A 21,045-nucleotide genomic window follows, 5' to 3' on the forward strand; every position below is an offset into this window, starting at 1 on the left:
ACTCACCAGTGTAGCACAAAGAAGGAAATTTACTTCCAGTCCGGTCCACACGTCTCCATTATAAACCTGCTGTATGACTCATCATCTCACCCCGATCCGTCTGGTCATCAATGGTGGCCAGGTCAATGTAATTCTGCCGGCAGTGTGTCTGCGTAGCTGCCCATTTCATAGGTTTTGGCATAAAGTAAAACATACGAGTCTGTGAAAACGTCATGTGCATCAGAGCTGAACATACAAGAAACGTAATTAGTTAAATGTCTACATTGTGCATAATATACAGCTATATTGTTGCCATTTTAAACTGTGTTGAAATTAACTGAATCTTTAAAGATTTAGTGGTAGTGGTAGACAGCCGTCTCGATGACGTCATCATTGATTAAAAACTTTATTACAAACTTTATTACAAAATGCTTCCTTGAGTAGTTAACTTAAAAAAAACAAAAACAAGTAATGGGTAAATGCCATTTACATACTTTGCAAAAGATATTAAAATTCTGAGATGTCAGAATTGTGTCAGCTATTTCATATTAACCAACAAACATACTGCTATTACTACCAACCAACCCTTCTGACTCCAGTTAAATTAGATTGATTATAGGTCAATGCATATTACCTACCAAAAAGATCAGAAGGTAAAAAACTCCATGGACTTCCATGTAATGTGTTCCAAATAATGACTTCTTCCAGGCGGTGTGCCTCAGGGTTCGGTGCACAGCCTGCTTCTCTTCTGGTTTTACACAACCTTACTGTGTGAGAGACAAACAAGATGCAGCTCTATCGATCTTCTCATCCTCACAACCTCCTGTCAGCTCACATGTCAGAAGAACAGGCTGATATCTCGACCTGGATGAACAAACGCCACCTTCAGCTGAAATCTGTTAAGACAAAAAAAAAAATCTAGATTTTTTATATATATATATATATATATATATATATATATATTGTGACGAGTCAGCTGCCTCCTCCCTGATTATCACCGGCACCCCGTCCTAAATCGCCGCCCTTCACCAGGCTCCCGACTGGAGTGGGTGTGTGAGAGGAGGGGCGCTGGACGAGTCAGGGCTGGCGGCGTGTGATGGGGCACACCTGAAGGAAGTGGAGCCTCATTACCGCCGCTGTTTAAAAGCCCAACGCGCCTCTCCTCATGAGACCGGTCTCTTCCCCGTGCATGCACACTGGTGTCCTCGTGGGTCCAGGAAGGGTGCGTTGAGGGACTCCCGCGCCACCAAGACGTGAGCTGCCGGACCCGCGATCCGGAGGAGAACCGCACCCGTATACACGGCCGACGGGCCAGGATGCCGGGCCGTCCATCCCCTACCAGCGCCGCGGCCAATGAGAGAGACGCGGCCGCTAGGAGAAGCCGCCGCCCCTCGCGCCCCGGACCTAGGAGGGGAGCGCGTGCGGCCGCCGGACTCCGCCCCTTGCCTGGACCCTTCCTTGATGAACACTGCCCGACCTACACAAATCCCGCAGCACAACGAGGACACCAGATCCCCTGTTATTTTGGACACTTTCCCCCTTTGGCCACTTTTATTCCCTTTGTTTTATGATTTCTGTTAATAAAAGCCTCTCCGAGGCCTGACGCCACGCCCACTGTGTCTGTCTTGTGCTCCTCCCGTGACAATATATATATATATATATATATATATATATATATATATATATAAATGTGTAAAATTACAATATATCTGAATATATAAACCCCCCAAAAGTAAATAAAGATTTAACAAAGTCAGTTAATAACCATGCATTTAAATATATGTTCACACCAAAAAAAATATGTAAACCAACCTACACCAACTTCACTTTTTTGGTATTGTTCTGGTGTAAAAGTACAGGTTATTTTAACAAACCCCCCAAAAAGTGAATGAAAAAAGAAATAATGATATTAAGTAAATGTTTGTGTTTTGCTAATTTGTAAGTTGCTTTGAATAAACCATCAATGTAAATGTAGTGAATCCCATGGCACACCAGTGTCTGTCTTTAATGATCACTCATCCTGGTCATTTGCAAAGTGCTTTTTCAGAGAAATGATGATGGAGTTGGTCCTCAGCTCGCTGGAGACATTATTTAAGTTATAACCACTTGGGAATGAAATGCAGAGGTTTAGTGCACAGAGATGCTTTGCTGAAACCTCAAGAATATGGAAAATAAGGTGCTTATAAAAGCAGCGCAACAGCACAAAAAAAAAAACATCCAATTGTGCCATCATGTGGTCAGACGGTCTAAAGAATTAGTCTGACCAGCTAGCAGTTAAAAAGCATTTAATCTTTCTTTCACTTCTCAAATTGGACCAGTTTAAGTGTTCATGCAATGTTAAAAAAGGGATACATTTATAGTAGTTCAAAAACCCAACAATTCAAGACATTGTTTTTTGTTTGGTTTTTAAATGTAAAGATGTGCTCATCAGATCCTCCACATGTAAGTTACACTGTGCTTGGACAGTTAGTTTCTTAACTCATAATTTAACTTGTTTAAGCGTAACTGACGGAGGTGATCGACCTCAGCTGCCACTGCTGTGGGTATACTATACGCAGTCATGCAGACAGAGCTGGTTTGAATGTGGATTTGAATGTTGAGAGCTGCATCTGAAACAGTCACATACACAAACATACAGTATATCAGCACAGAAATCAACAGACATTCCTCAAGAAGTTTCCATGTCAGGTTCAAACCAATGCACCAAAGTGAACAGACCTTCAAGGGACAGTTCAACCAGATAAACATTGTCATCTTTTACTCACCCTCATGCTGTTCCAAACATACATGAGCTTCTTTCAGCTGTTGAACACCAAAGAGGATATGTTAAAGAATATTGGTCTCTAAACTGTATTTTTTGTTTTTTTACATTTTATGGAAGTCAATGGCTACAGTAAATGTTTTATGTCTTTAAAAAAAAAATTCCTTTGTGAAAGTAAATGTACATGTATAAAACCCTGTCTTAGTCTACAAGTACAAATACGTTTATAATTTAAAATAAACATTTGGACCACCTAAAACAATGTCATTTTATGTGCTCCGAAATATATAAAAATGTAAATACAACCATTACAAAAAAATATTACTTGGAAAAGTCTATTTATTTCAGTTAATGTTTACTTTTTCATTTCAGATAGTTTCCATTTCTCATTTACAATTCAAATACTAAAAAGTACACTGACAAAAAAAAAATGTATTCGTAAAAATAAAACAAACTCAAATAAAATGAAAACAGAAAAATCTAAAAGTAACATCCAATTCAAAATGCTAAACTAAAACCAATCGCTCAGGTTTGGAAGCCGTGGAGAATAGAAGAAACCAAACAGGATTTGAACATGAATTATAGTGGACCAAAAATAAGTGTGTCTCCTCGTTACAGAAGAGCAGGTGTTAATCTCCACATCCAGTCAAACACAAAGACCATCGTTCACGTCACACGCTGCTGAAAACAGAGCTAAAATAAGAAGCAAACAAGTTTTACATTTCACTTTACTTTTATTTAAAAAACAAAAAAAGGAAAAAGAAAACAAAAGCATTTTTGACTGAACAATACAAGACTACCAATCCAGAATGAGCAAAAAATAACTAAATGGAACAAAGTGTGTTTATGTTTACAATGTGTGTGTGTGTGTGTGTGTGTCCATATCCCCTCGTATTAGAAAAACACAAAGTGAATCATTAAGTACTAACGTAAAACGCGTCGCAGTCAAATGTGTGTGTCTATTCATAAACGAACAGGAGCAGCGTGAGAGACAAGACGAGCCGGAAGAGTGGAGTAATGAGTGTCACGTAACGCTCATAAAACACACACACACACACACACACACCTGAGAGAGGCCATTCAACCAAACACAGGGAATCCAAAGCAAACGCAGACGAGTGAGGACTCCGTCCATCCGCTGAGATGAAAAACACTATTCTACACACTACACACTGTGTGTGTGTGTGTGTGTGTCTGTGGGGCTGTCAGAGAGGACTGTGGGAGACTGATTTGGCAGTGTGTGTGTGTGTGTGTGTGTGTGTGTGTGTGTGTGTGTGTGTGTTCTCTAATGTCTTCTCTTCTTCTTGCTGCTGGGGGGCGGAGCCGACGAACGGCCTTTCCTCTTCCTGTTTGAGGTCTCCTCCGTATCCTCATACTGACTCTCACGATCAGCTGACCAGGAAATAAAAGAGCAATCATTGCACTGCTGAAGTTATTGTTGTAATGCAGTTAAAAGCCATGTCTCACCTTTCCTGGCCTCCTCCTCCAGTTCGTCCCAGTCTTTGCCGCTCTCCTCCTCGCTGCCCAGAGACGCGCTGTAATCTGTGATCAGAGATCAGACATCAACACCTGCACATCTTCTCAGAGAAACTAAAATCTCAATCACAGACGCTGCTTACCCGAGTCCTCTGTCTCTGAGGAGTAATCTTCATCACTGTCCTCCTCTTCCTCCTCCTCCTCATCAGCCGAGGGGTTAAACGTCTCGTCCTCCATCTCTGACTCAGAGTCTTCCTCTCCGCCGCTTCCCTGAGACACACAAACACCAGCTTAACATCCCAATAATCCTGATCGGGTCCAGATATGAGGACTAGATTAAACCCATGCAATCTGCTCGCTCTCCAGAAAGAAACGCAAAAAAACTAAAATGTAACTTGAAATAAAATAAGTTACTTTAATACATTTTTATGCATCTAAATATTAAATAATAATAAAATGTTTAAATGATAATCATAATTGTTATTTATTATTAAGGATTTTTATTGTTTTCAAACAGCTAAATACATTTCAAAATAAAGTTCTTAATTTTTTAATTTTTTCAATTTAAATTGAAACAAAGTCAACATTAACACTTATTTTTTCTTTTTAAGTTTAAGCTAGTTGCCAAAGTAACATTTAGCATTTTCATAAAAAAAACAGACATTAAAATATTATAAAATAAAAAAACTACTTTAAAATTAAAATCAAAAAATATAAATATAGTACCCCGATATAAACATACAAATATTGCCTAGTTTCAACACTCATTTAAAGTTGATATACAAAGAAATAAATACTAAATTAAGCACATAAAATTTAAAATATATATATAAAAGGGGTGTAACGATTCACTCGTTTTCTCGATGCATCGATCACAAACCCTGTCGATTCATATGCATCGATCTTGAAACATGATTTTTGAATCGTGAATCGCCGATCTCGGACAGTAATCGATTCAAAATGCTAAGAATCGAATGAATCACGATCTCTATAGCGATTCAATGCTTTCAAAATGTATACACATTAAATTACTACACAGTTTACCGCCTGAGACTGTCACAGGATTGCGCTCGCGCTCCGTTCGTCTCTGACGCAGCTGACGTGTGATCTATAGGACTCGTGGCCAGTAATGCTAACGTGAAGTAGTTTTACTTTTCTGTAGTTTGTCAATGGCTCTCTGCATTTTACCAACGGAGTTACCGGAGCCGTCGACAGCTGTATTTATTGCATGGACGGAGCAGGAATGTAAGTGTCTAAATCATACGCACAGATCCATTGAACGATAAATGTGTTTAAACAATGCGGATGAACCGAATATACGAAGGAAACTTTTAAAATTAACCACAGCATTAACAACGACCTTGAAATAAGAGCGCAGGATTTATCTGATAATCAGATGCATGAAAGTAGCGTTTGTTTCATTAGCAAACAGACATCTGGCGCGTTTTCTCTCAGAATCATTCGCTGATGGAGAGGAAAAGTTAAATAGCTATCCTACTATAGCATTTTATTTTGTGAAAATGAGATGAAGACGCTTTCACACTGAAAGAGAAGCGATCTCGCTCTCATAGGCTATATCTGCTGCAGCTAAACTGAATAAAAGCAGAATAAACTGCTGGAAAAAAAAAAAAAAAAAATTAATGAATGATGCAGTGCCAATTGACATATCAGTTATTACAGTACATAAAAGTGTATTTCTACCTTATTCTGTGCAGAAAATTAAAATAATTGCTAATTAAATGTAGCCTAGTATATAATTAGAAAAAATATATCGATTACAAATGATTGATTATTGTCCAGCAGTGTATTCGATTTCTTACAGCGAATTAAAAGTAATAAAAAAAGAAGATAATTCCTTGTAAAAAAAAAAAATACATAAATAATAATGATAATATATAGGCTACATCATTGACTGTAGAAAAACAGGGCTACATGCATAAAATTATTGTATTTGACAGTTCTGTCACTTCTGAAATGATGGCTACACCCCTGGTGTGACAAAATGTTAACTTATACCTTAAAGCTCTTTTTTTTTATTTATCTTGGCTTACATACATTTTTACGTATGTCATGCCATGTCGCATCATTAACTCCTGAACTGTCACTCACATTTTTGAACATTGACTTTATAGTGCACGATTCCAAACATATATTTATAATTCATGAATGAAAATTTTGTAACATGATACTGATGTACCGTTTACATGGTAATGCAATGTCTGATTTTAAAATGGGTTTTAAACTACCATTTAACAATGGACAAAAGTTTTGTTTTTGTTTTTTTAACCTATGGTTCTCTAACCATAAATGCTACTGTAATTTGCCCCTGACTAAGAATTCAAATAATTTAGGGGAAACATTTAAATAATCCTGTGAATGCACTTAAAGAATGCAGAATCGAATCGTTATAATCGAATCAAATTTAATTGTGAATCGAATTTAATCATTCTAAATTTGCAAAAATCGGTTAATTAATAGGAGTTAAAACTAGACTAGTATCCCAGGTCAGATCTGTTACCTCACTCTCGGGATCGAGGAAGGACCAGCCGCCCTGCTCGAAGAAGCCCTCGGGGTCGTCCACAATGGTCTTCATGATCTTGGTCCAGTTCAGAGACTGGACGCCCTCCGTGTATTTGATATCACAGGAGCTGCACAGACACAACACGTTCACACACACTGCACACGACTCAGACCAGAGCGACACGGGCGACACACGAGAGCCTTACTTCAGCCACTCTTTGATGGGGTCCAGAGAGTTGACGGGCACGGCGTTGATCATCGTCACCTTCTTGTTGTAGTCTTTATAAACGATGACCACGTCGAAGTTCTTCCAGGTGGAACTGGACTCGCTCGAAATGAACCAGCTCCACCTCGTCCAGCGTCACCACGAACGGAGGCTGTGCGGGAGAAGCGGGGCGTAAAGACGGGTGTTTGTGGTGCGGTATCATTCATGAAGTCGTCGAGACACTCACCCACTCCGTGACGTTACTGAGAGCGCTGGACGTGGGCTGCAGCAGACAGGTGCTCCTGTAGGGGGCGCCCTGGAACCTGAACACACCAGTGACGTCACATGATCAAGAAACTACGGTTTACAGAGCGCTCAAACCAGACCAACTATTGGGTCTCATTCACTAGTAATGGCACAGACATGATGAATCAGTAAATTACGCAACCACACTCGTTAGCATTTAGCATAAAACTACATTGTATGAGTTTTGTTTTTTTTGCAATTCTTTTCTTAATAACCCTTAAACTTTCTCCACAATAAAATTTGCTTTCACTTGCAAAACATTAACAGTTTCAAAAGTTCTGCATTTCTCCAAGTATTTCCGATAAACTTAGCATTTGTTCGCTAGACCAGATTTTCGGAGAAACTTCGCATTCACTTTGCGAAATGTGTTCTCAAAAGTTTAGTGTTTTTCCAAGAACACTTTCACTTCGGCTTTCACTTGCGAAACATTCACAGTGTCAAAAGTTAAGCGTTTCTTTAAGAAAAGTTGTGATCGCTTGCAAAACTTCTACATTCCCGATAAACTAAGCATCTGTTTGCTAAACCGAACTCCCTCAGAAACTTCGCATTCACTTTGCGAAATTTGTTCTCAAAAGTTTCTCGTTTACCAAATAAAAGTTGCAATCGCTAAAATTTTTGATGTTTGTATTTAGAGTAAACATAAGTTGCAATAAACATTTTGCGTTTACTTGAAAAATATTGTTCACTTTAATAGTTTTGTTTCCCAGAAACTTTGCGTTATATTGCCTTGCTTTTAGATTTCCCCACAATCTTTGCGTATACTCAAAACTTCCCCTGAGAAATTTCCTCGCGAAACTTTCAGTGCGAGATTGCGTTCTCTTGCACAACTTTCACATTTCCACAAGAACTCTCAAAACATTTTCCTGAGAAACTTTACAATCGCTTACCAACACTTATTTCCAAGAGAAACGTGTGTTGTCAATATACTTTGCATTCAATTGCAACGCTTGTTTCTCCGAGAAACTTTTTGAAATTGTGTTTGCTCTCAAAACTTCTGCACTTCACCCAAAAAACACTGTTTACTCACAAAAACGTTTTGAATTCCTATTATGAACTGTTCACTTGTATAAAAAATCATGCATCTGCCTTCAGTACCCATGTATAAAATCTCGTGTTTATAAGGCATCACACAATATTAGATGTTTGTGCATTTCAGTTGTTTCTACATTTTCCATAAATTTAAGCACAAACATTTTTGCTGAATCATGACTTGTAAAACAAAATTTGACAATTAAATTCCTGCATGAATAGTGAATAATTGAGAGCCACTGTTTTGACTGAAGTCTTATTTGGGAACATTCACGTATGATTGAAGCAGTTAATGAGATGCTGAGTAATGAATCCACTCACCCGAGATCTCTGAAGGGAACCTCGAACTCCAGCTCCTCTTTGGTGAGCGACTCCACCTTCTCGATGAAGTTCTTGAAGGCAGATTTGAGCTTGTGTCGCATCTCTCGCTCCATCTGTTCGGCGTAGAGGTCGTCTCGGTCGTGCATGTGCTGGTGTTTGCCCAGGTCTGTGGTGATCTCGCCCACCTCTGTGTAGAACTGCACGTCTGTGTGGCGCTTCTTACCGAACATGATGGCGTTCTGCGACAGACAGAGACAGGTAAAGTCAGTCGGTGTTCTGCGGGGAACAGGAGACATGTCTACAGCTCGTCGCACACCTTCAGATGGAAGTGCAGCACGATGATCATCTCTCCGTCGCACGGCTGGAAAATAGCATGTTTGATGTTGTTGTACAGGATGTCGACTTTATCGCCGCGCACCGATGTGAAACGGAAACCTGGAGAGAGAGATAAGGTCAGGTCGTTTGATTAACATTCACACAAGTCAAAAGATCATGTGATGCTGAAGACTGGAGGAATGAAGCTGAAAATACAGCTGTGCATCACAGATTCACACAGAAAACAGATGATTTAATGAAAACAGCTTCTCTCACCGTTGGTGTGCGCCTCCAGCGAGCCCTGCATCCTCTTCTGAGCGATGTTGGGCCGGATGTAAAGGTCTTTGAGTTTGGGGTTGCTGCGGTTGAGGTTGATGACGAGCGAGTCCTGCTTCACGATGCCCTCCTTCTCCTTCTCCTCCGCCTCGCGGGTCTTGTAGCGCTTCTGCACCTCCTTGATGATGCGGAAGGCGTTCTGCAGGTTTGTGGAGGGAACGGAGTGATCTCCGGGAGACTTCAGGTTGGACGCGCGGTACGTGCTGAAAACAACAGTGTTAGCATGTCACAAAGGATTTAGTATTGCTCAAAAGAAGCACAGCTCTGAAAGAGACACAGCAGTCCTTTAGTGTGAAACAAGCTGATAATGTGTCTCAAACATCTGATGCTAATTCATTTGGACGGGAAAACATTCACTTCAATGCCTTTGCTTAGTTAATGTTTGTGTTTATAATTTAGCATCACGCCAGCTAGCAGTTGTATTTATGTTGAAAAGTAGAAAATAACTGAAATAGAAAATAATTTAAGCTTATCTCTAAATATAAAACTAAATCTGGTCTCACTTCATAAAAAAAAAATATATATACAGTATTGTTCAAAATAATAGCAGTACAATGTGACTAACCAGAATAATCAAGGTTTTTAGTATATTTTTTATTGCTACGTGGCAAACAAGTTACCAGTAGGTTCAGTAGATTCTCAGAAAACAAATGAGACCCAGCATTCATGATATGCACGCTCTTAAGGCTGTGCGATTGGGCAATTAGTTGAAAGGGGTGTGTTCAAAAAAATAGCAGTGTCTACCTTTGACTGTACAAACTCAAAACTATTTTGTACAAACATTTTTTTTCTGGGATTTAGCAATCCTGTGAATCACTAAACTAATATTTAGTTGTATGACCACAGTTTTTTAAAACTGCTTGACATCTGTGTGGCATGGAGTCAACCAACTTGTGGCACCTCTCAGCTGTTATTCCACTCCATGATTCTTTAACAACATTCCACAATTCATTCATATTTCTTGGTTTTGCTTCAGAAACAGCATTTTTGATATCACCCCACAAGTTCTCAATTGGATTAAGGTCTGGAGATTGGGCTGGCCACTCCATAACATTAATTTTGTTGGTTTGGAACCAAGACTTTGCCCGTTTACTAGTGTGTTTTGGGTCATTGTCTTGTTGAAACAACCATTTCAAGGGCATGTCCTCTTCAGCATAGGGCAACATGACCTCTTCAAGTATTTTAACATATGCAAACTGATCCATGATCCCTGGTATGCGATAAATAGGCCCAACACCATAGTAGGAGAAACATGCCCATATCATGATGCTTGCACCTCCATGCTTCACTGTCTTCACTGTGTACTGTGGCTTGAATTCAGAGTTTGGGGTCGTCTCACAAACTGCCTGTGACCCTTGGACCCAAAAAGAACAATTTTACTCTCATCAGTCCACAAAATGTTCCTCCATTTCTCTTTAGGCCAGTTGATGTGTTCTTTGGCAAATTGTAACCTCTTCTGCACATGCCTTTTTTTTAACAGAGGGACTTTGCGGGGGATTCTTGAAAATAGATTAGCTTCACACAGACGTCTTCTAACTGTCACAGTACTTACAGGTAACTCCAGACTGTCTTTGATCTTCCTGGAGGTGATCATTGGCTGAGCCTTTGCCATTCTGGTTATTCTTCTATCCATTTTGATGGTTGTCTTCCGTTTTCTTCCACGTCTCTCTGGTTTTGCTCTCCATTTTAAGGCATTGGAGATCATTTTAGCTGAACAGCCTATCATTTTTTGCACCTCTTTATAGGTTTTCCCCTCTCTAATCAACTTTTTAATCAAAGTACGCTGTTCTTCTGAACAATGTCTTGAACGACCCATTTTCCTCAGCTTTCAAATGCATGTTCAACAAGTGTTGGCTTCATCCTTAAATAGGGGCCACCTGATTCACACCTGTTTCTTCACAAAATTGATGACCTCAGTGATTGAATGCCACACTGCTATTTTTTTGAACACACCCCTTTCAACTAATTCAACTAATTGCCCAATTGCACAGCCTTAAGAGCGTGCATATCATGAATGCTAGGTCTCATTTGTTTTCTGAGAATCTACTGAACCTACTGGTAACTTGTTTGCCACGTAGCAATAAAAAAATATACGAAAAACCTTTATTATTCTGGTTAGTCACATTGTACTGCTATTATTTTGAACAATACTGTATATATATAGATATAAAATAAGTGATGCACCACAATGAGCTCAGAATGCACTAAAACAAAAAAAACTAAACAATAGTTGTTTTATAATAATTTCCTTAAATCAAAATGATTTCATAATCAACACTCAAACTGAGTTGTGAAAATCATTTAAATTGCACATTTGGCAATTTTAAAAGCTTTTATTTCACTTTTGGTAACAGAACTATTTCTAAATAACTGAAAATAAATGCTATTATTTTGTTATTTAAATAATTATTATTAAACTCTGAAAAAATGTGTTGCAAAAATCATTTAAACTGTTTTCATGTCAACTTATAATAACAGTATGTTTCTACAATTTGTTGTTAAAATATAAAGACTTATAGAATTATTAAAAATTATGAATACATATCAGTAGTTTAAAAATGAGAAATCACTTTTTTAATGTTTAATATATCATTCTATATATTTTTACATTAGATCCGTTTTTAAACAGAACAAAAATATTTTTTAGATTTTTTTATACATTAAAACAGTAATATTTTATATACATTTTTATTCAAACTAAATTTCACTTGGCACGCTGCTAAAAAATGTTTTTTTATATAAACCAAAAAAATCTATTTTAGCATCTATTTTAACTGAACATGTTTTAGTTTATGTAAATTATAAGATTTAAAGTACATCTCCACATTTAAGTCCAGTTATTTTTTTATGCAATATCCCAAAATGTACATTAGAACACACTTTAGGGACATCAGTCTTACTCTGGCGTGTGCTCACTGCAGTTTATTTACGACACACTGATCAAAGACTGAAGAGCATGCATCTCAAGTCTTACATCTCTTTGACAAACGTGGCCTCTGGGTTGGGGAAGATGTTTCCGTCGTGGCGTCCCAGCGAGCTGCCCGGCACGAAGAAGTTTATCCTCAGGTAGGTGTAGTCTCCTTCCACAGACATACTGATGTTCTGCAAACACAGGTCAGGGTCTCAGAGCGAGGAGTGGAGCGCGCTCACTGTGAGGGACGTGTGGTGCTTTACCTTGATGGTGGCGATGTGGAACGGCGTGGCGATGCCGAACACAGGCATGACCACCGTCTCGTACTTCTTATCGATGAAGATCTTCATGTCTCGGATGTCCTTCTCGCGGGGCATCTGCGAGACGTTCTTATACGACACGTTTGACTTCCGTGCTCTGAGGAGGAAGCAGAAGAGCGTTAGATCAAACTAGCGCCTCAGCTTGAGCCGAGTGAGGAGCGAACACACGTACTTCTGTGTCTGTGTTCCTCCCTTCTGCTCCGTCAGGCGCCGCTTGGCCTCCTCGTTCACCTGATTGGCCAGCTCCTTCTGATGGGCCCGCCTCTTCTCCTCGGCCGTCATCTCGTTCTGACCAATGGGATGAGAGCGCATGAGAACGCACCAATGAAACGGGTGAACTATGGGCATTAGTGAAGAGGAAGGATGCAGTTACCCTGGTTCTGTCGGCCAGCAGGGCGGCGCTGCGCGCTCCTTTCCCCAGCAGCTCCTCCGCGTTATCATCCTCTTCCTCCTCGTCCTCTTCATCGTCGTTCTACAAAACACACACAAACATGGTTTTTTCCACTTTTTTCATCTAAAGTTGTGAAAAATCGGAATTAATGTAAAATAATAGCAAATAAATTACCGTTTACATTGCATTTGGTCAAGAGAACAGTTGACTTTTATAAGCAATAAAAATAACTTTTTTTCTGCATACTACTACAATAACGTCACTGAAAGAATGCAAAGCTTTTTTTATATTATGAATTCTTATTTTCATTTTATTAAAAACAATATGTATTTGTTATTTTTTGTTCTTTTTGTATCTGCTTTGGAGCAAGTGATTTTTTTTTATGCACATTAAAGTATTACAAACATCTTGGTTTCTTCATCCAGCATTTTTTAATGCAATATCCCAAAGTTGCATTCAACTAATACTTGTAGTGGAACCCTAACGGATGATGTGTTTCATACAGATGTGTTTGGAGAGTGATTTTGGAGCAGGTTCATGAACAGGCAGGAGATGGACTGAGGTTACCTTCAGGAAAATGCCAACGTTTTTGATCTTCTTCTTGACGGGTGTGAGGATGGTGGCTGGATCCTCCTGCGATCACGGACACACAGCATTACTGAAAAGTGTTTGACAGATGGACTCACAGCGGGCCGCTCAGCCGTCACACACCTCATTGATCTGTATGCTGTCTCCGAGGAAGAGCGCGTACTTCTTCTGCTCCTCTTTCTTCCCCTCTTTGTTGATCATGTCAGCGAATCCCAGACTGATGCTGAACACCATCCCTGCACACACACACACACTCCAGTGAGATCACTACCAGAGCGAAGCCTGGGACTGAATCACACACACGCTGCATGTCTCAGACTGAAGGGAGTTAAACTGATATACTTTTCAAACAGTCTCATGAATCTTCATTTTAAGGTAAATTAACAATTTAAATACAGGAGCAAATAATAGAGTTAATCTTTGAATGCAGTAATGCTAAATCCTGTAGATCGGCCCCTGGTTTATATTCACACACTCACCTCTCTTGAGTTTGAACTGGTTTTTGGCGTTCAGTACGAGCGATCCTTCTCTGAACTCAATGCCCATAGCGAACCTGCAGCACACACACACACACACACACACTTGTCACACACAGATCATTTTACACACTTCACATCGATTATCTGAGTGTGAAGCGTTCCAGACACAAACCCGAGGTTTTTTGTCAGTTTGCTGACCAGATCTGGTTTCTCTTTCTTGACGAACTCCAGTACGCTGTTATAGACATCACACAGCTTCACTCCTGTACACACAGAGAGATAATTAAACACTGATCCTCAACATGCACACACTCTCTCACAGTCACACAGACTGTCACACTCACAGTCACACTCACACACATACACTCTGTCTCTCGGTTTCGTCTGCTCACTGTGCTTCATTCCTTCGCACCCACTCTCACACAGACACGGACACACTCACTCTCACACAGACATACACACGCTCACTCCCACATGCTCACACAGACATACACACGCTCACTCCTACACTCACACAGACACACGCTCACTCCCACACTCCCAGTACACCATTATAGATGTCACACAGCTTCACTCCTGTACACACAGACACACGCTCACACGCTCACTCCCACTCACACAGACACACGCTCACTCAGACACACGCTCACACAGACACACGCTTACTCAGACACACGCTCACACAGACACACGCTTACTCAGACACACGCTCACACACACACGCTCACTCCCACATACACACGCTCACTCCCACACTTACACAGACACACGCTCCCACGCTTACTCAGACACACGCTCACACAGACACACGCTTACTCAGACACACGCTCACACACACACGCTCACTCCCACATACACACGCTCACTCCCACACTTACACAGACACACGCTCCCACGCTTACTCAGACACACGCTCACACAAACACGCTCACTCCCACATACACACGCTCACTCCCACACTTACACAGACACACGCTCCCACGCTCACACAGACACATGCTCACACAGACACACGCTCACACAGACACACACTAACTCCCACGCTCACACAGACATATGCTCACTCAGACACACGCTCACTCCCACACTCCCAGTACACCATTATAGATGTCACACAGCTTCACTCCTGTACACACAGACACACGCTCACACTCACAGACACACGTTCACTCCCACACTCACAGACACACGCTCACTCCCACATGCTCACACAGACATACACACGCTCACTCCTACACTCACACAGACACACGCTCACTCCCACACTCCCAGTACACCATTATAGATGTCACACAGCTTCACTCCTGTACACACAGACACACGCTCACTCACTCCCACAGACACACGCTCACTCCCACACTCACAGACACACGCTCACACGCTCACTCCCACAGACACACAGACACACGCTCACTCCCACAGACACACGCTCACTCCCACAGACACACGCTCACACAGACATATGCTCACTCAGACACACGCTCACTCCCACACTCACAGAGACACACGCTCACTCCCACGCTCACACAGACACACGCTCAGACACACGCTCACACGCTCACTCCCACGCTCACACAGACACACGCTCACTCCCACACTCACACAGACACACGCTCACTCCCTCGCTCACACAGACACACGCTCACTCCCACACTCACACTGACACACGCTCACTCCCACACTCCCAGACACACGCTCACTCCCACACTCCCAGACACACGCTCACTCCCACACTCACAGAGACACACGCTCACTCCCACACTCGCTCACTCCCACAGACACACGCTCACTCCCACTCCCACAGACACACGCTCACTCCCACAGACACACGCTCACTCCCACACTCACAGACACACACTCACACGCTCACACAGACACACGCTCACTCCCACGCTCACAGAGACACACGCTCACTCCCACGCTCACAGAGACGCACGCTCACTCCCACGCTCACAGAGACGCACGCTCACACAGACACACGCTCACACAGACACACGCTCACACAGACACACGCTCACACAGACACACGCTCACACAGACACACGCTCACACAGACACACGCTCACACAGACACACGCTCATACAGACACACGCTCACACAGACACACGCTCACACAGACACACGCTCATACAGACACACGCTCACTCCCACAGACACACGCTCACACGCTCACTCAGACACACGCTCACTCCCACACTCACAGACACACACTCCCACACTCACAGAGACACACGCTCACTCCCACATTCGCTCACTCCCACAGACACACACTCACTCCCACTCCCACAGACACACACTCACTCCCACTCCCACAGACACACGCTCACTCCCACTCCCACAGACACACACTCCCACGCTCACACAGACACACGCTCACTCCCACGCTCACACAGACACACGCTCACTCCCACGCTCACAGAGACACACGCTCACTCCCTCGCTCACACAGACACACGCTCACTCCCACGCTCACAGAGACACACGCTCACTCCCACAGACACACGCTCACTTAGACACACGCTCATACAGACACACGCTCACTCCCACAGACACACGCTCACACGCTCACTCAGACACACGCTCACACAGACACACGCTCACTCCCACAGACACACGCTCATACAGACACACGCTCACTCCCACAGACACACGCTCACACGCTCACTCAGACACACGCTCACACAGACACACGCTCACTCCCACAGACACACGCTCAGACAGACACACGCTCACTCCAAGTACACTGTTATAGATGTCACACAGCTTCACTCCTGTACACACAGACACACGCTCACACTCACAGACACACGTTCACTCCCACAGACAGACGCTCAGACACACGCTCACTCACACACACACACACACTCACTCACTCTCACACAGACACACACTCACTCTTACTCTCACTCACACTCTCTCTCTCTCACACACACACACACTCTCTCTCTCTCTCTGTCTCTCTCTCACACACTGTCTCTGTGGACTCACCGTGCTTCATCTCCTTCAGCAGCTCCTCCTCCACCTGCAGCAGGAAGTTGTAGTTGTCCTGCATGTCCTGTGGGGGGTCCACCATGAGCGTGCGCACCAGGTTGGAGCAGTAGGACTTGTAGCGGATGCCCATGGCGCAGGTAATGGCTCCGAAGTGCATGTGGTTCTTATCGCTGGAGAGAGAGGGGACAGGTTTAGTGTCTGAGCTTCTGCTACAGAGGATGTGTGAGTTTCTGCACTCACCTGACCACACTGAACTTCAGGCTGTAGCTGCCGCCGCTCTGAATGATGGGAGGGTAGCACATCTCCACCGTCGATGGGTCCACACCGCCCAGAAACTTCCTGTCCTCGATGGCCTTCTCCACCGACTCGGCCAGACGACTGTGCTTCACTTTCTGATGAGCAGAAACACAGAGGTTAGCTCAGACTGCTCCGGATCTCCACTGCAGCACTGAAGAAAACCGGCATGAAATAACACTCAAAACACTTAAGACGTCTTTCAATCAATAGATACATTGTAACTGGTTTATGAAGCAATATATTCGTTTATGAATGACATCTTGCAATGCTCTGACACCACGAGCCTGGACGGAAAAACACTTGTTACTTGAAATAAACCTTTAAAAATGTTAAAGAACTTACTAAAATAACCAGTCAAAAATCAATAAAAATCATATGAATATAATACAAATTTTGACAAAAACACGACAAAATTACTTTATCTTAAACTAAAAAAAATATATAATATTACAATATTAAAAACTACAATAGCATCTCAATGAAACTAAAATATTTCCATGTGTTGAATTATCACTTCTGAAGTTTGATCACAAGAAATCCTAAAATAATGAAGACTTGCTTTTATATATATGTTAGATAATTTTGTAAAGAAACTGCTGCTTTTATTTATCAGTGATGCATTAAAATGATCAGAAGTGACAGTAAAGACATGTTAAAGTAGATTTCTGTTTCAAATAAATTCTGTTCTTTTGAACTCTCTATCCAGCTGTGAATAAAGAAAAATAAAACGTATCAGTTTCCACAGAAATATTGTGCAGCACAACTGTGTTCAACACTGATAATAATCAGAAATGTTTCTTGAGCAGTTAATCATCATATTATTCTGATTTCTGAAGATCATGCGTCACGTCTCTGTGTGTGAACGAACCTCGTCTGCGTCCACGATCTCCATCACTCGCTCCTTGAAGAACTTGGTGAAGACGTCGCTGGTGATGGCGGCCGCCTTCTTCATGAGCGCCAGCTCTCCATCCTCCTTCACCGCCATCGTGTAGGCCACCACCGTGCTGACGTCCACCTGACACACACACACACACACACACACACACACACACACTCAGCCCGTGTCACCCTTCAGTACGCTCTGTGAGTGACCGTCAGAGAACAGACCTTCTCCAGACCCTCGGCCGTCATCATGTCGCTCCAGCTCTTCATGTACTCTCCGGGGAACTTGTCCTTCATGAACACGCCCACCGTCTTCCCCTCTTTACTTCCTCGGATGGCCTCGATCATCTTCTCGAAGTTCACCTTGTTGCTCTCGCTCTGTCACACAGTCAGACGTTAACCCCGGCGCTGTGTGAAAGCGTCAGAAGTGTGGAGCGTGCGGTACCTTTTCTCGGACGAGCAGCGTGATCGGAGGAACCCCGTTGGCGTTCTCGTTTCCTTTGGTGACGGCCACCTGCTTCAGGAACTCTACCTTCTTCTTACTGGCCAGAAAAATGATCTTGGTCTCGCAGAAGACCATGATGGTGTCGGTGAGCTCGTAGCCGAACAGCCACGTCTGTGGACGGAGCATAAACACACATGTAAGCAGCGCTCTGATGGTGTTAATAACTCATAAACAGTGTTGGGGTGCACCTGAAGGGCTGTAGATTTGGCGTAGACGATCTCCTCATCGACTCCGACAGAAACCACGATGGCGTCCACTTTCCCGAACTCATCTTCACCTTTCTGTGGCGGGAAAACACAGGGTCATGATGCAGAATTATACCTCGTCACGTCACACACTTCTCTGAAGAGATCGTTAGATTGAGATATCTGTATAATATCAAATAATAATAAAAGACAATATAAATAACAAATAATATGGAATATTACATGTATACATATGGAATACATTTTTAGGTGTTATATATTATAATTGTGCAATTTTATATTATGATAATAAACAAAAATAATCGCTTATAACGAACGTGTAAGTCAGTAATATTCAATTATTGTATAAAAAAGTAGTATAATTATATAATATAGACAAATATTGTATAATAATAAAATACAGAGAATCCAAAAATTATTGAAAAAAAAAAACATTATAAATATATTATAGTGGTATAATTTAAATTAGAAAAAAACATAATATTTAAAAAATAAATATCTACATAACTTATTTTTTTTTTCTTCTCAATGGGAGATAGCTTACAGCTAAAGCTACATCAGACTGGACTTCTGCGCCCGAGTAAAGCGTTTATCTGATAAATATTTATCAAAACCTGGAGGAAACGCGGCTTTATTTGGACGTCAGCGTTACCGACGCGCTTTACAACAGAGCGGAAATGTCGTGAAGCACGGTCCACGCTAACAGGCTAACACATTAGCCGGTGCGCTAACAGCATTAAAACGATACGAAAACGCGCGCAGACCTCCGCGATTCCGTTACAGAGAGAAACACATCACCGGACCGAGAGACGGAGACCCCAACGGGCGGTCTATATCACACTCACACGGACCCGAGGCCCGAGAGTGTGTGTGTTAAGAGAGAGGATTCAGCATCACACGGCTGTCGTTGTGTGTGAATGTGATCCGTGAGATGATTAACGGTGTTCATGAGCCTCCCGTACCTTCCAGTTCCCGTAGAGTCGCTTGATGCGGCGGTAAAACGCGTCTTTATCCAGATTCACCGCCATAATATCACATCAACAAACACACACACACACACTCATACACACACACACGCTGAAGTACAGCAGCGCAGAGCGGACACACTCTCACTCTCACTCTCACTGTTTCTGGACCACACACTAACAACACGCGAAAAGACCGGAATAAATGCGATCTCAACTATGTCTATTTAAAAAGACGGTACTTCTTCTTTAAAATGTGTCGGTTGAGTTTAAACGGGGTCTCAGTTGCGCTGATGATGTGCATAAAAGACGTTAAAACACGCGTGCGCGCGACTGATCGTTAGCTCCTCCCTCTTTTTTACATCTATTTAACATCTATTTATTTATTTTATTGAACATATATATAACGCTTAATCATACAATTACTGCTCAAACCAATATTTAACATTTATTTATTGAAATATATTTAGAAACAGTAACGGGATTGTTTTTTAATGATTTATTTCTACTCATTTAAATGAATTGTATTAATTTATTTGTCAGATTAATTAATTTATAAAAATTTGCCTGCCATTTTGTGTCAGTTTAGAATATACATATTTATTATTATTTTGAACGAAAGACGTGCTTGAAACTGGATATGTTTGTAAAAAGATGCGGGGACGTTAATCTGATCATTATAAATTCGTTATTGGAGGGAAAGGCGTTTTGTTTTCCTGTGTTTCCCGCCCTGAGGCTCAAGTCTTCCAGCGCGGGGCCCAGTCAAATCCCGCCCTGACGGTCACGTGCAGCGCTCCGCTCGCGCGCAAAGCCCGCCCCTGGCTTCTGGCCGTCCGCGCGCATGTCTCTTTCCCGCCATCTGGTGCCGTTCGAAATCGCGCTATTAGAGCACATGGGTTTGTTCGCAGGGACTGATTGATAAGGTGGTTCTTAAAAAAATAATTAATAATCATTATGTTATCTTTTAGACTCCAGGGACCATAATGTAAGTTTTAATTCACAGAGAATGCATGTAGGAAAATGTTTTATCCATAATTAATGTGATTCCAAAATTCTAAAAAAAATCATTATAAACACATTAAACCATTTTAATTCAGATTATTTGAATATATCAATAATAGCAATTATACTAATCATATACTTATTAAAATAGATCATCAATAATAATTGATTTAAAATCAATAATAAAACATTGTATTCATCTCAAAAGCCGGACAGCTAGTAATTACACCTGGTCAAAACTCGGCTGCAAAGATGCTCC

At 41.8% G+C, this 21,045-nt stretch overlaps 1 pseudogene; it reads right to left on the reverse strand.

Annotated features, from left to right (window-relative positions):
• Nucleotides 1–3,454: 3,454 nt before the first annotated feature.
• Nucleotides 3,455–20,112, reverse strand: LOC113096276 (FACT complex subunit SPT16-like; annotated as a pseudogene).
• Nucleotides 20,113–21,045: the final 933 nt, after the last annotated feature.

Source organism: Carassius auratus, unplaced genomic scaffold (genome assembly GCF_003368295.1).
Source record: "Carassius auratus strain Wakin unplaced genomic scaffold, ASM336829v1 scaf_tig00215906, whole genome shotgun sequence".
Lineage (NCBI taxonomy): Eukaryota > Metazoa > Chordata > Actinopteri > Cypriniformes > Cyprinidae > Carassius > Carassius auratus.